A 15,381-nucleotide genomic window follows, 5' to 3' on the forward strand; every position below is an offset into this window, starting at 1 on the left:
AGCAACGTTTGCATATTTTACAAGCTCTGCGAGGAATGCCAATATTTGAATCATGTTGTCTATTTTTCTTAAAAGCTATTAGGCTGTGGAAAACAAAATCAAAAGTCGGTATTTAATGATTTTGCCTGAAATTTTCATGAGAATATCTTGAAGCAGTAGAGATTGTCATTCGAAGTCAGGGTGGAATTCAGACCATTATGTCCTTTGTAAATTGAGGAGTTGCAGCCTTTACAAAAAATTCTACTGAAAACAAATATATCCTCTTCCGAGTTAAATAAAATTTATCAGAAATATAAATATATAAAACTGGCATTATTTCATACCTAAAAGATGTATGTGTTTCTTAACAAATGTGATCTTTAACAATACCAATTTTTAACCAGGTAGGTTCACAGAACAAAAAGGCCCCCAAATGGGACATAAATTAAATATTGCTGTTTTAGACTTTGAAAGTTGCTAGGCTAACATGACTTGTGTTAACATGCATTTTCTGAAGGATATGAAGTCTGAAACTCAAAATGCATGTCATTACTTAGTGCTTTCAAATTCAATACTCGGTAATTTGGCACAAAACCAGAAATGTTATGATGAACGGACCAAAACAAAATATGAGATAAAAATCTAAACATGTTTAGAGATATCTGACGCCGCGCAACTAGGCTATTATTTAAACAATTCAAGAAAGGGGAAGTGGAGTAATATGATGTCAAGACTGCAGTACGATATGTTAAAAATTAAAAATACGAGATGGCGCATCTTATAGGGACCGGACGAGCTCTAATTTCACAGGTATTCCATTTGCTGTTATTTTTTCTAGTTTGGAATTATTCTTCTGAGGCGAACATAGTATCATACATTGAACCTCTGCGCTTGCCATAGAAAAGTTGTTTCTAAGCAACGACGACAACTTTGACGCTGTGTAGACAGCAGAGCAAACTTTGAATTAATATGTGTAAGCACAATAGTTAACTTTTGCAGCCTGCTAGCAGTGTCGTTTGATATCTGGAACTAAGTCTGCTGTCAGGCAGGTAATAACTAATTTTGCTGAGGTTTTTAACTTTAGGTTATGTTGTGTTTTCGAAATATGTATATTTTAAGATACATCAGTCCTCCGTTCCCTGTGTGACAGAATAAAGTAGCTGTGCCATCCGTGCGTAAACATGTTTTTTATATATTTTAATGAAATGTTAACTTTATTCTTCTACATGGATGCTTCTGAATACAAGCAGAAGTTGTGATTACAATTTACGTGTGTTGTGGGGATTACGAGTTGATCTGTTGCCGTGTGAAGATGTGTGTGTGCAGTTTGTGTCAAGATGCCATGAAGTCTATGCATGCATGCATTTATGCATGTTATGTTTACTGAGTAGAGTCTTCTTTTTTCGGCTGCTCCCATTAGGGGTCGCCACAGCGGATCATTTGTTTCTATTTCTTCCTGTTCTCTGCATCTTGCTCTGTCACACCAACCACATGCTTGTCCTCTCTCACCACATCCATAAACTTTATCTTAGGCCTTCCTCTTTTCCTGTTACCTGGCAGCTTCATCCTCAGCATCTTTTTCCCAATATACTCTGCATCCCTCCTCAGCACATGTCCAAACCAGTGTAATCTTGCCTCTCTGGCTTTGTCTCCAAACCTTCCAACCTGGGCTGACCCTCTAATATACTTATTCCTAATCCTGTCCAATCTTGTCACACCCAGTGCAAATCTTAACACCTTTAACTCTGCCATGTCCAGCTCTGACTCTTGCCTTTTTGTAAATGCCACTGGCTCCAACCCATATAACATAGCTGCTCTCACTACCCTCTTGTAGACCTTCCCTTTCACTCGTGTGTCACAAATCACTCCTGACACTCTTTTCCACCCACTCCATCCTGCTTGTACTCTCTTCTTCACCTCTCTTCCACACTCACCATTACTCTGAACTGTTGATCCTAAGTATTTAAACTCATCCACCTTCACCACCTCTACTCCCTGCATCCTCACCATTCCTCTATCCTCCCTCTCATTCACACACATATATTCTGTTTAGTCCTGCTGACCTTCATTCCTCTTCTCTCTAGAGCATATCTCCACCTCTCTAAGGTCTCCTCCAACTGTTCCCTACTCTCACTGCAGATCACAATGTTATCTGCAAACATCATAGTCCACGGGGACTCCTGTCTGATCTCGTCTGTCAACCTATTCATCACCATTGCAAATAAGAAAGGGCTCAGAGCTGATACTTGATGTAATCCCACCTCCACCTTAAATGCATCCGAAACTCCCACCGCAGACCTCACCGCCCAAGGAGCACAACAGATTAATAATCATTGAAAACTTTTAAAAGAACTGCAGTAAAGATAATAGAGTAGGTTTATACACTATGCCCATAATGGAAGAGGGAGAAACAGAAAGCAAACAAGAAGAATAAAAGAGAGAAAAGGAGGCGAGGGGAAAAGAGCTATGATGCAACAACTCCAAGAGTCATCAGACAGATATGATAGATCACTGGACCATGCTAGTGCACTTGCATAGCTGTCACAATGTTATGATGGCAGCATACTTTGACACTGCTGTAAAATTCTGTCAGATTTTATTTTTTTTTAATTCCATTTGTAATGGCCTTATTCTCAAGTCTCCATCTAAAAAAAAAACTCATAAGGCCAATCATTGGGTTTAATTCCCCGTTCAGTATGTATCTGTCCAAACACCTGTCAGAAGTGGAACAACTACAATGCATTCTCACTAAAAATTAGGGGTTTAAAATGTAAAAATTATGCAGACCATTTCAAAGCTTTGTCCATCTTGTCAGTATCATACAGGGTATTGAGAGGTGATCACTGCCTTGGGTGTAGAGCCTCAACATACCCTGTTCTGTTAGACCTAGTACACATCTGTAAGTCCAGTGATCCAAACACCCACTCAATGGATATCAATGTCTTTTGCAAAATAAATGGAACGTGTTGGAGGGATAGGTTTGTGGCACAGATAATATCTTTTCTGTGTAACTGTCTTACACCTAATAAAGCAAAGTACTTCTCTTACTCTATTCAAATTTAATTTGGACGAGTAGAAAGGTAACTGCAAATTCCCCTCCAGTTTAGCATCCTGCCCCTCATTGATAGGTGAAACATAAATATTCTAACATATCCTTATTTGGCCCATATCTGGGTTATTTGTATGTAAAGTATAAAGAATAAAACCTACCATGGGAATGTAAGGCTAGGCAGCTTAAGATCTTCACAAATCAATAGCCTGGTAAATACCAATGAATCTATAAATTATAAATAATTAAATTATCTCTCTATTAGGAATTATGCCAATACAACATTAAAATCTGCATTCCCTCTGTAGCTCTCAATTTTCTATGTCCAAAGTGTGGAACACTACCTCTCATGGCATGGAACAATAGAGTAAAATGTGAAACATATACTCATACTAACTTATTAAAGAAGAACGCCAGCCAAATCAAACGTTTTTTTTTCCAAACAGTGATTTTCCTTCCATGTAGTCCAGCACTGAACATGTCACATACAGAAAAAGCATCATTTAATAATTATTCCTTTTTTTTATAACTGAACTTATTTCTGTTTGCCTTTCTTTCATGTTTGTTTCACCATCTGTTACGTCATGAAGGCTACTAAAAGTGGCAGAGTAATTAAGTTAAGTAACTTATTTGAAATACACAGTATTTAAAAACACAATGTGTTTTAAACATTGACATGTAAATGTGTCTTATAATGACAGATTACCAGCATCACCCCTCAGATAAATGGTGTAGCCTAGAGTCTGAACAAAAGCAATACTTTCAAGCTTAGTTTTCAGATGCAAATGAACATGAAAACACAATCCACACTTATTTTTTGCTATTACAAATCAATCAATTTCTGAAACTGGAGTCCCACAATAAAAGAAAATATTCTCATCTTACTGTTTTAATTTTCTTTCACTATTTGATTTTGCATATTTTCTACACTGTATTTTCTGTGAAAGTGCATGCTTCTTGTGGTGTTTTGTTATGGTATTTTTCATTGCATACAGTGTTTTTTGAGACAAGTCAGTGAATTGGTGAAGACTCTAATTCTAGCTACAGTACTAAAAACTGTGAATGCAACTCAAACCAGCTTAAACTAACACCTGTTGATCGCAGGGGTCAGATTCTCACACTTGAACACTGAACTGCACTTGTTAGTGTGGAAAGAGCAATTGCCTCAGCTACATTTTTAAGTCTATTATTCAATCATTCCTTAAAATTCTGCATCAAAGGTGGCCACTAATAAAAATCAAAGGAAGCAAATTAATGAAAAATGCTGATTGATGCCGACAGTCAAAAGTAGGAAATCACAATACTGTTGTAAACTGATGAGAGAAAGAACTGATTGATGCAGACAGTCAAAAGTAGGCAATCACAATACTGCTGTAAACTGATGAGAGAAAGAACTGATTGATGCAGACAGTTAAAAGTAGGCAATCACGATACTGTTGTAAACTGATGAGAGAAAGAACTGATTGATGCTGACAGTCAAAAGTAGGAAATCACAATACTGTTGTAAACTGATGAGAGAAAGAACTGATTGATGCAGACAGTCAAAAGTAGGAAATCACAATACTGTTGTAAACTGATGAGAGAAAGAACTGATTGATGCTGACAGTCAAAAGTAGGAAATCACAATACTGTTGTAAACTGATGAGAGAAAGAACTGATTGATGCTGACAGTCAAAAGTAGGTAATCACGATACTGTTGTAAACTGATGAGAGAAATAACTGATTGATGCAGACAGTTAAAAGTAGGCAATCATGATACTGTTGTAAACTGATGAGAGAAAGAACTGATTGATGCAGACAGTTAAAAGTAGGCAATCACGATATTGTTGTAAACTGATGAGAGAAAGAACTGATTGATGCTGACAGTCAAAAGTAGGCAATCACGATACTGTTGTAAACTGATGAGAGAAAGAACTGATTGATGCAGACAGTTAAAAGTAGGCAATCACGATACTGTTGTAAACTGATGAGAGAAAGAACTGATTGATGCTGACAGACAAAAGTAGGTAATCACGATACTGTTGTAAACTGATGAGAGAAAGAACTGATTGATGCAGACAGTCAGAAGTAGGAAATCACAATACTGTTGTAAACTTATGAGAGAGTGAACCAAAGTAAAGGATCATCTCATCATTGTGATTTCTCTGTGTCCATAAAATGACATCAGGGAGGCAAAGGTATTGACTGTAAAACAAGATCATGCTAACCTATGGCAGCCCCCTTTCTGGCCATTTTAATGTTTAACAAGTTAGAAATAATATTATCTCTGTATCAAAATTAAATGTTTATCAATAATGCAAAAAATGTCAATATATGCTGAAAAAATATTTTTTTTTCAGTTTTTGGGTGTGGTTTTCCTTTACTGTTTTCATTTATGAAACTCGCCGTATGGTTAAATGTGTCACATTACATTTTGAAAAAGATATTTTGATGTTAACATGGATGTTATCTAACAAATTCATAACAATAACTGTATGCCAGAACCTTTCATTGTGCAACATGGTCTTTTTTTAAGGCACAAAATAAGGAACATTATAATGCGATACAGTTGAGAGGTAAGATCCAGTCCCTTTCAGCGTGTAAAACCCTGTGCTTTGTAAGTCTTGCAGGAGAAAATATAACTGGTGTACACCAAATATCTTGTTTGACCATATCCATCTTGTGACTACCTATAGCATCTTTCCACCTCCTTCTCCATAGGACCCAGCCCAGTGTCTCTATTACAAGTAAACAGATGTCCCATTTTTCCACTGGGGTAAGAGATGTGCATCAGTGGGTTAAGTGAGAGCTCTACTGCTCAGTTGTTCCTGTCTGGGAAGGCTAGGTGGCCCATCTGTTCTTGCAGCATGAAAGTTGCATGGTAGGGAGTAGTTCAGCTGGCAGGTCCTACAGAGCAGTCTGTCCATTGGAGATCTTTCACTTTGGTCACTCCCTTCAGCTCCTCAATGCTGCCTGCTTTTGGGAAGGTTTGTGTGTCTCCATATTTAGACTACTTCCTATATTGTTTAGTGCTGCACAGTAATTGGCAGTGAGTCCTGTTCAGGCTTGTGCTCCAATGATGCAATAGCCAGTGCTGCCATCAGGTGTCACACGAATAACAAGCCAGAAACACATCTCTCCCACAAAGGGTGGGTAGAATGGCAGTTGCTGCTCACTGCCATCATCCCAGGCCCCACCTCTCCAGTGCATGTGCCTGTAACTGAAAAAAAAAAGAGCTAGAATCTCCTTGTGTTGTGGCTGAGAGTGCTTCTCAAACAATCTGGAAATATAGAGCTGATAAGTATATTTTTGGCACTTTAACTATTCAGAGTTCTGCACTGTCTTTATTTTTGCTTGACTGAATTATTTATATATTTGCTAGCATTGTTTTCTGATCTGTCCTGAAACTTTTTTTCTCCCACTCTATTGCTATTGTGTTCTTAATGTTGGTAAAACTGGTCTAACAGCTTTTGTGTTATCTGATTGTCTCATGGCTTGCTGGTATAAAAATATTCCCTTTTTGTAAATTCCTGCATATCATTGCTAGAATCTCCTTGTATTCTGACTAAGAGTGCTTCCCAAACAATCTGGAAATATTGAGCTGATAAGTATATTTTTTTGGCACTTTAACTGTTCATAGCTCTGCACTGTCTATGTTTGCTTGACTGAATTATTTATATATTTGCTGACAATGTTTTCTGATCTATGCTGAAACTTCCCACCCTCCCACGCTATTTCTGTTGCGTTCTTAAAGTTGGTGGCTTTTGCAGTTGCCCGCCCCTACTATAAATTTGATCTAGGATGCTCCTCCCAGTCCCATCTCTTTAGCTCATTCTACCTAATACAGAGATCATTTGGGAAGGCCAAACTCCTTAGTCCCTTAACCTTGAATTATCTTCTGTTCCTGTTCTCTTCCTTTTTACTTTATAAAAAAAACTCTTTATTCAGCTGCTTATATTTTTCTAATTTGTGTTTCTTCCTACTACTCTGTTACTTCATCTTGCTTTGCTTTTTCCTGCTACTTGCTGCCTGTTCTCTAAAGTGTTCAACCGCATCTTTTCTGTTGCATTTATTACTGCTTGTTTATAGCCTGTCTAAATTGTTAAGTGTTGTTCTTAAGTGTTATTGTTAAGCTCTTAGTTTTGGTTTAAGCACTTGGGCTTTAGACACACTCCTTACTTCTCCCCGTCCTTCTTCCCTCAGATTCTGACAAATATGGATGGACAATTTCCTGCAGTTTCTCCTACCAGTCTGGTTGATATGGGCATCCTGAGACAGTGTAGCAACTGCCTCATGTACATGGACAACCATCTACTACTATCACTTAGGAACACAATTTGTGAGAGATGCAATTACATTAGGAACCTAGAGACCAAGCTCTCTCCCCCTCAAGCCAGTATATCTGGCACTGAAAAGGTTCTCAGCACAATCACTACACCTCAAACACCACCCACACCTACACAACACACACCTACAGATGAGGAAGTCCTCCACATAAACATACCCAAACAATGGAGATCTCCGAGGCAAAAACACATGCGATCTCCACAGCCTTCCACACCACATACCACGCATAGTCCACACACCTGTGCCTCACAACCACTAAGGCTTCATCATAAACCCAACATATTAATCATAGGAGACTCCATTGCGAGACACATAGATGTGCCCCTCACCAGGCTGGATGAGGAGAATGTCATAGTTAGTTGTCTGTCAGGTGCCAGAATCCACCATATCACACACACACTCAAGTCTGTCAACAACAGGTACTTTATGACTCTGTCATAGTCCATATTGACGTGAATAACTTGAGACGTACTTCTTTGGACTATATGAACAGAGACGTGATTGAGCTTGCTGATTATGTGTCCCAGGCAGGTATGTCCCTAGCCTTAAGCAGCATTCTTCCGTCACCCAGAATGATGCCTCAGTACAAACAGAAAATGATTGACTTTAACAATTGGCTTAGTTTCTGGTGTCATTCCAGAGGGATCCAGTGCCTGACAGCCTGGGAAGATATGATCGACAGACCACTGTGTTTTAGATGGCCTGCAATTGTCTCACCTGGGCTTCAGGCCTCTGGCAAAGGCTCTTGGCTCCCCTATAGTGCCTTTTTTAGGAAAAGTGATGAGGTTAAAACTACCAACATAAACATTTCAACAAAACACAAATTGAAGGTCATGCTGCTAAACACTAGGAGTCTAAACATGAAACTGCACTCATTGCAAGCATTCCTAACCCTGGAAAATGCTGACATCTGTGTAGTCACAGAAACCTGGTTCAAAGCTGTGGAGAGCACTGCAGCCTTACCTGGTTACTCATCCTATCATACATTCAGACCCCAAACTGTGGGCAGTAAAGCCAAAGGAGGTGGAGCTTCAATATACATTAAAGACAGACACACCTCCAGGCTGGTCAAACAGTATGACGCACAGGAGACACTCCAGGTGCAGTTATCCACTGACAAGACCCCTATTCAAATTATAGCTAGCTACCAGTCCCCAAATCAAGATGCCCAATCCACCTATTTGGACCCGTTCGAATCTATCAAGCTTCAACCCTTTACCCTAATCCTGCATGACTTTAACTTCCCGAACATAGACTGGAAGAACTACTCATTTCAGAACACAAATGCCCAGACATTCTTTGATTTTATCAATGCAAATGCCTTTGAACAGCGAGTTGATACCCCCACAAGGGGTGATAATATCTTGGACTTAGTATTAACCAACATGAGTAACCACTGCAGCATCCCTATAGTATCATCCTCCCTGGTAGGATCCTACCACAACGCGGTCACTTTCAAAGTCCCCCCCCCCCCCCCCCAGCTAGGATCAGACATAAAAACTTCTCCAAAGCCAATTACAGCCTCCTGATGGATGGTATAAACAGCTTCACAGCCCCCTCCCCCTCTGTAGGAACTGGCACCAATATCCAAAATTACACCAAACAGTATACAAGCATTTATATAGAGGCATGGAATCAGGAATATCCGACAGGACTAAATCATCCTTCACAAGGAAGAATAAACCTGTCTGGTGGACATCTACAATACAGTAACTCTATAACAAAAGGAAAAAAATTGCTGTCCAAGACCAAGAAGGAACTGGTGCCCAATTGGAAGCAATGTCTCCTTAACCTGAACAAGCAAATAAGAGCACTAGTGAAATCCTGCAAAGCAAACTTCGAGTCCAAATTGGCCACATCTACTAGAGGCAATCATAAGGCCTTCTTCACATACGTCTGAAACCTCAAAGGAAGTACCCAGATCTGTTCAGAACTGGTGGTCAAGGACACCACATATACAAATGCCGTAGATAAAGCAAACTTGCTGGCTGACAGATTCAGTGAAAACTTTGCCGCTCTTTCCCCCCATCAATAAATCAGGACATCCCCAGTACCTGCCCCCTTTCCCTTATATCTAGGGAACAGGTCATCACTACTCTCTCAAAGGCAAAAAATACAGCCTCCATGGGACCCAATAACATCCCAGGCTGCATCCTACAGGAACTGAGGCAGGAACGTGCAACACCATTAGGCACCCTGTTCAACCAAAGCTTGAGTACTGGCTTCTTCTCAGCTGAGTGGAGGTCAGCCACTGTCATCCCTTTACACAAAGGTGGAGCGTCCACCTATCCAGGAAATTATAGACCCATCAGCCTAACTAGCCTGATCTGCAAGGCCATTGAATGGATTATCATGGACCTCATTAACAAGGACATTGGCAACCTCCAAACACTTGATCCCACACAGTTTGGCTTCATCAAGGGGAGGTCATGTCTGTTAAATTTGGTCGACTTCTTTGAGACAGTCACCAAAGCCATGGGCAAGGGGAAGACAGTGCACACCACCTACTTTGATCTTGCCAAAGCCTTTAACACTATTCCCCACTTGGGCATAATAGATAAACTCTCTCAACTAGGCATTAATCCATATGTTACTAGATGGGTAGCAAACTGGCTCACTGATACAACCCGCTTAGTCAAAATAGGGGAAGCCACCTCAAGCAGTCAACCCATAACAAGTAGCATACCCCAGAGTTCGGTGTTGGGGCATCTGTTATTTGGGATATACTTTTCTGAGGTGCAGGCCAAAACCAGTGGGCTATGGCTAACCAAGTTTGCAGATGACTGCAAGCTGGGTGCTGTCATCAGTTCCCCTAGTGATGTGAACATCCTCCAAGAGGGTCTCACTCAGAGAAATGACTGGTCCCAGAAACATGTCCTCAAGCTGAATACCAAAAAATGCATCATCATCCCCTTTGGGAGAGTGACGTCCCCACAGATTATCACATTAATTACAATGTCCTAAGCACTTAATCAATTGTGAGGGATTTGGGCCCCCAGGTTGATAGCAACTTGACTTTTGACCATCGTTTTGCTTCTGTTGTATGGAAAGCCTTCTACATGGCCCACCTCATAAGTAAGGATATCTCATCCAGGGACAAGGAGGTCATAACATCCCTGTATTCTTCCCTTATATGGTCCATCATTGAGTACAACCCCCTTTCAGCAGGTACTTCGCAAAGCACATGCAGCAGTTGGAGAGACCACAGAGGTTCCTCACCAGGAGAATCCAGAGCCTCAAACATCTACCATACACAGATAGGCTAAAAGCCCTATTCCTCTACTCAGTTTCATACAGACTCCTCAGAGTTGACCTCTGTCTGGTATACAAAGTAATCATGGACCCCGCCTTGATGGGACTGCTGCATATCTATCAAGCTGCACTTGAGTAACCCACATGTGCAGCCTCAACCTGGTCTGTGACATCAACAAGACTTGTTGGCGGGACAGATTTGTGTCCCAGAGACTCCCCCATCTTTGAATGTACTCCCTCTCCACATCAAGCAGAGTACCTCTTTATTCTTTTTTAAGCACAACCTGGATAACTGGATGGAAACAGAAAATATACCCCTGGGATTCCACCCTTGTCCCTTCTGGGCAGGGGCATTGGGTGTTGATTTGTCTAAACATGGGGTCAATAGCCTAGTAACCTCCTGTGATCCTATCTGGAGACCAGTCAGAGCTTTATCCCTCTGTGTCATGGTGGTGGGGTCACACCTATAGCATCTTAATTTTATTTATTTAACATTTGTTAACCATGAAAGTCTGACTTGGAACAAAGCCAATTTTCAGCAGAGGCCCAGGGAGAAACACTCCAGATGCATGTCTTTGTGATGTGGGAGGAAACTGGAGCACCGGGAGGAAACCCACACGAACGCAGGGAGGACATGCAGACTCCACACAGAAGGCACCCCAGCCGAGAATTGAACCAGAGAACCTCTTGCTGTGAGGTGACAACGCTACTGCTGCACCACTGCACCATCCTTTTTTGTATAAGCACAAACAAATAATGGTAGACCCGATGAATGGTTCAATTACATCGAATATCAAGATCCAAAAACACATTAAGTGAACCACGACAATGCAGAAAAGCCAGTCAAACCACTATGTGTCTGACAAAAAAACTTTAATCCACTGTGTTAGTGCTTTCGCAGTACTAATACACTGCTTCTTCAGACATTTAAATCAAAGTTATATATGCAATACATATGAACATTTCTACCAATCAAAAAACAAGGTTAAAAACAAAAATCCCATCAACCAGTCATAATGCAAATTTAGAACATTACATCAACACTGTTGCAATTATTTAAAAGGGCAGTGCATAATAAACCACAAGTGATCTTCTCCCCAATATTTCTCCCATGTTAATCATAAAATAGGAATAAATAAATAGAAATATGTAAAAAAATATATAAAACTATATATAAAAGTACACAAAGACATTCTACTTAGGAAGAGTCTTAGCTCTAAGGACAGGTTTCAATGAAACGTTGTCATTAAGTACTTTTCCTGCATCAGCTCTCAGTCTAATAATACATTTAACTTCAGAAATTTCTGTTAAATTTTTAATATCACCCCCACGTTCATTTCTTTTTATCACCTCAGTGACCAGAAATCTAAAGGAATGTGTTAGACCATGCATAGCAACGTATTTAGCTAGTGCATTTGTAACAGTGCTATTCTTAATACTATAGATGCGTTCTCTAATCCTGTCCCTGAATCTCCTATTAGTTCTTCCTACATAAAATGCGGAGCAACTACAGCATACAGCCAAGTATACCACATTTTGTGAATCACAATTAGCTTTGGCCTTAAAGTAAACACCTTTCCATTGTATGGATGTTCAAAATTCCCTGACGAATCAATAAAAGAACAATGAGTGCCACCCCCCCAGGGTGAACAGGTCCCCCCTCCCACTCTGTCAGTTACCTGACCCACTAATCAGTCCTGGGTCAGATGATCTGTAGTCTGGGCTTTATCCCTTTACCCCCCCCCCAGAATGGCTATAGGGAGTAATGGTTAAAACTAATACCAGTAATGTGTGACATATAGTTAGTTTAGAGGGCAGTGAAGACTACTTGCATATTTACAACTCTCATGAAGTTTCAACTCCTATTACTTAATTAGAGCACTGGGTTAAAGTGTTTGTTGGGGAGGAAAATTGCTGCACTGTATTAGCCTTTGCCATTTAGCCATTAGTGCATTCCAGATCACATTACTGTTTTTTTTTTGTCCATGGATCTGCCCAGTGGCATCCCTTCTTGTACCCAATTCCATTAGGGTGAGAGCCTACCAGCCTATTCATTCCCAGGGGGAGGTGAGAGTTAGATGTTAGATGTTAGATGTTAGGGAGTGGGCTATTCCTCATATCCTGCTGACTGTCCTTTCCTAAGTTCGTCAGTAGCTTGTGAGGTGCACCACCTGGCCAAGCAAAACATCATTGGTAGTGCAGGGCTTGCTAGCCTCTTCATGCTGCTGCAGTTGCTAATGCAGAGAGCATAGCTGCATCCCTCCCTCATGATGGTCAGTCCTACCCCACTCAGTCCCTCTAGCACCAGAGTAACTAGTTGATATGAGTTATTTGGGGTGCAGTCAGAGCTATATCCCTGTTTGCCATGAGGCCAAGTCCAAAAAACATTGTTTTAGTTTTCAGTAGATTGAGCCCAATTGGCTCAGACCATCGATCTGTGAAATGCGGTTATTTTATTTATTTATTTATATATTTTATTTATTTATTTATTTATTTTTGTCTTTATTTTGCATCTCCTAGCCTGCTTAGCCCTCAAGCTGTTGCCCAGGTTACTGGGTTCACACTTCCTGAATCCCCCAATTATTCCTTACCAGGCTATCCCTGATGCAACCCTATTGTCAGTTGACCCACCTGACTGCTTGATGAGTCAGCCTTGTAGTAAGACATTAGTAGTGCCTGGGGAGTAAAGGATCATATAGGTATATGTATGTGCGTGTGTGTGTGTGTGTGTGTGTGTGTGTGTGTGTGTGTGTGTGTGTGTGTGTGTGTGTGTGTGTGTGTGTGTGTGTGTGTGTGTGTGTGTGTGTGTATGTAACTGGTCAGTGTCTGTTATTTGAGGTAGTGGTGCATACAGCGCTGTTGTGCTGTTCTTTCACTCCCTCCATCTAGTTAAGTAGGCCATGTACTAAACTCCTGGGCTCTACCATAGATGGCACAGGCAGCAGACACTTCATCATATTCCCCCTAGCTGACCCTTCCACAGTTCTGAGTCCATTCCCAAACTCAGTTTGCCAGTAGCACAGATAAATTCCCTTCCTGTATGGCATTCAATGGGCCTGTCAAAGCCTGTGAAACTTTTGTGACCAAATTATTATTACTGCCTTTTGCTCCATTGTCTGATCATACTGTCTGCTTAGCAAATTGCATTTACTTTGGATACACTCACAAATTGTATTTACTTTGGTAACACTCACTACTAGTGAGTTCAGAAATAATGTAAAGAGTAACAGGCGTCTTATCTCTGAGGAACATTTCTTATCATCAGCAGAGGACAAAATGGAGAGTAATCGGTAGTTACCTTTAAGTATCATTCATCAGGTAGACAACCACTTTAGCTCCATATGTCTGAGCCACACAGTCTCTTATGGTGCACAGAACTGGAAGTCTCTGAGAGGTTTCAGGAACAAGTTAGCTGTCCGTTCCCAGTATTCCTTAATTTATTTGAGATAACGGAGCTGAACAAGTGCTACACACCTTCTTGAATCCACGCTGTAGATCATTTAAAAGTTAAGGTGGTCATTTTTGTAATCACAAAGATTATGTTTTTTCTCAGCACATAAATAGAAATAGGCTTGAATGACTTGACAGTCCCTAGTTCCAGTTCTGTGCAGTGATAAAAAAATGGAAGATTTTCCAGATTAATGGGAAAATGCCAGTACTGAATGACACATTAATGATGAAATTATACAACAGTAAAAGTGCCACATGCATTTAAAATGTGGACATGAACCATCTGAATCTGCTTTGATGAAGTTTGGAATTTCCCACAGTCTTTTCTTAATCTGTGTGATGCCCATGCACTGGCCCAGCAATCAAGGAGCCTCAGTCCTCACCACTAACACCAGTGAGGGGTGTCCATATAGGGAAAGGATAATAAATACACACACAGTAAAGTACAATTTCCCTTAAGAGCACACAGAGATCACAGTCAGTCTGGGGCTCCCTTTCTCTCTAGGTCCCCAATAAGACTCCCCACTGGCACAGCTATAGGGTCCAGATCTCAGCCTAGTGGGCAAGCTAAAACCTCCAGCACCCTCTCTGTCCAACCAGTGCTTCGTGTCCCTGTCCAAATAGCTGCACACACACACACACACACACACACACACACACACTTTGAGATAAGAGTTATATACAACCACACAGACACTCCTGGGGAGGGCTGGCACAGGTTCTCCAGCTGTGCCCTTTTTACCCAGACTATATGGTAGTACCACTTGGCACTATCCACTAATATTTATCAGCTACTAAAAGGCTCTTATGAAAGGGTGTCCAATTATACTGTACAATATTATTATCCAAATGGTGTGACTGAACAGCAAGGCTATTGGAGTGACTTTGCATGTATTTAGTGATATTGTACAATGTACTCTTAGTGCTTAAATTATCTCTACACAAAACAGCCACAGTTGAAAGGTTTAACAATATTTAATAATTAATAATAAAAACACAAGACAATACTTCTTACTACACAATGTTAGTCAAGAGTTCAGAGATCACAGGATCACAGTTCTGACATCAACACAGAAAAATACTTAGTCTAATATGCCTATTTCCTAGCTATATCTAAGAGAAACACTAAAGTCTAAGAACCTACTTGCATTCAGACACAGGCAGAGTGCTGGTGAGTTGGATGTTCTCAAGACAAATGCTCAACGCCCTCTGATTCTCTCTCTTTAAATTGATATCACAGTGCTACTTCACATTACATCATTCTTAACAATTTTCTGGTTTTCCCATGCTAACAGAAACTCAGAGGTTAATAGCCCTTTTGATCT

At 40.5% G+C, this 15,381-nt stretch overlaps 1 protein-coding gene across 2 annotated transcripts in view; it reads left to right on the plus strand.

Annotated features, from left to right (window-relative positions):
- The first annotated feature begins 889 nt into the window (after positions 1-889).
- NME5 (NME/NM23 family member 5) overlaps positions 890-15,381 on the plus strand; it is a 314,300-nt gene continuing 299,808 nt past the window's right edge. Inside the window, exon 1 of one of the 2 annotated variants that reach the window (XM_044068973.1) lies at positions 890-1,024. The gene's annotated coding sequence lies outside the window, so the exon portion shown is untranslated. Of the gene's footprint in view, positions 1,029-15,381 lie in introns of both variants that reach the window. The other variant, XM_044068972.1, reaches the window with a different exon arrangement.

The sequence above is a fragment of the Protopterus annectens genome, chromosome 4.part0, assembly GCF_019279795.1.
Source record: "Protopterus annectens isolate FY-2018-M chromosome 4.part0, PAN1.0, whole genome shotgun sequence".
NCBI classification, from domain to species: domain Eukaryota; kingdom Metazoa; phylum Chordata; order Ceratodontiformes; family Protopteridae; genus Protopterus; species Protopterus annectens.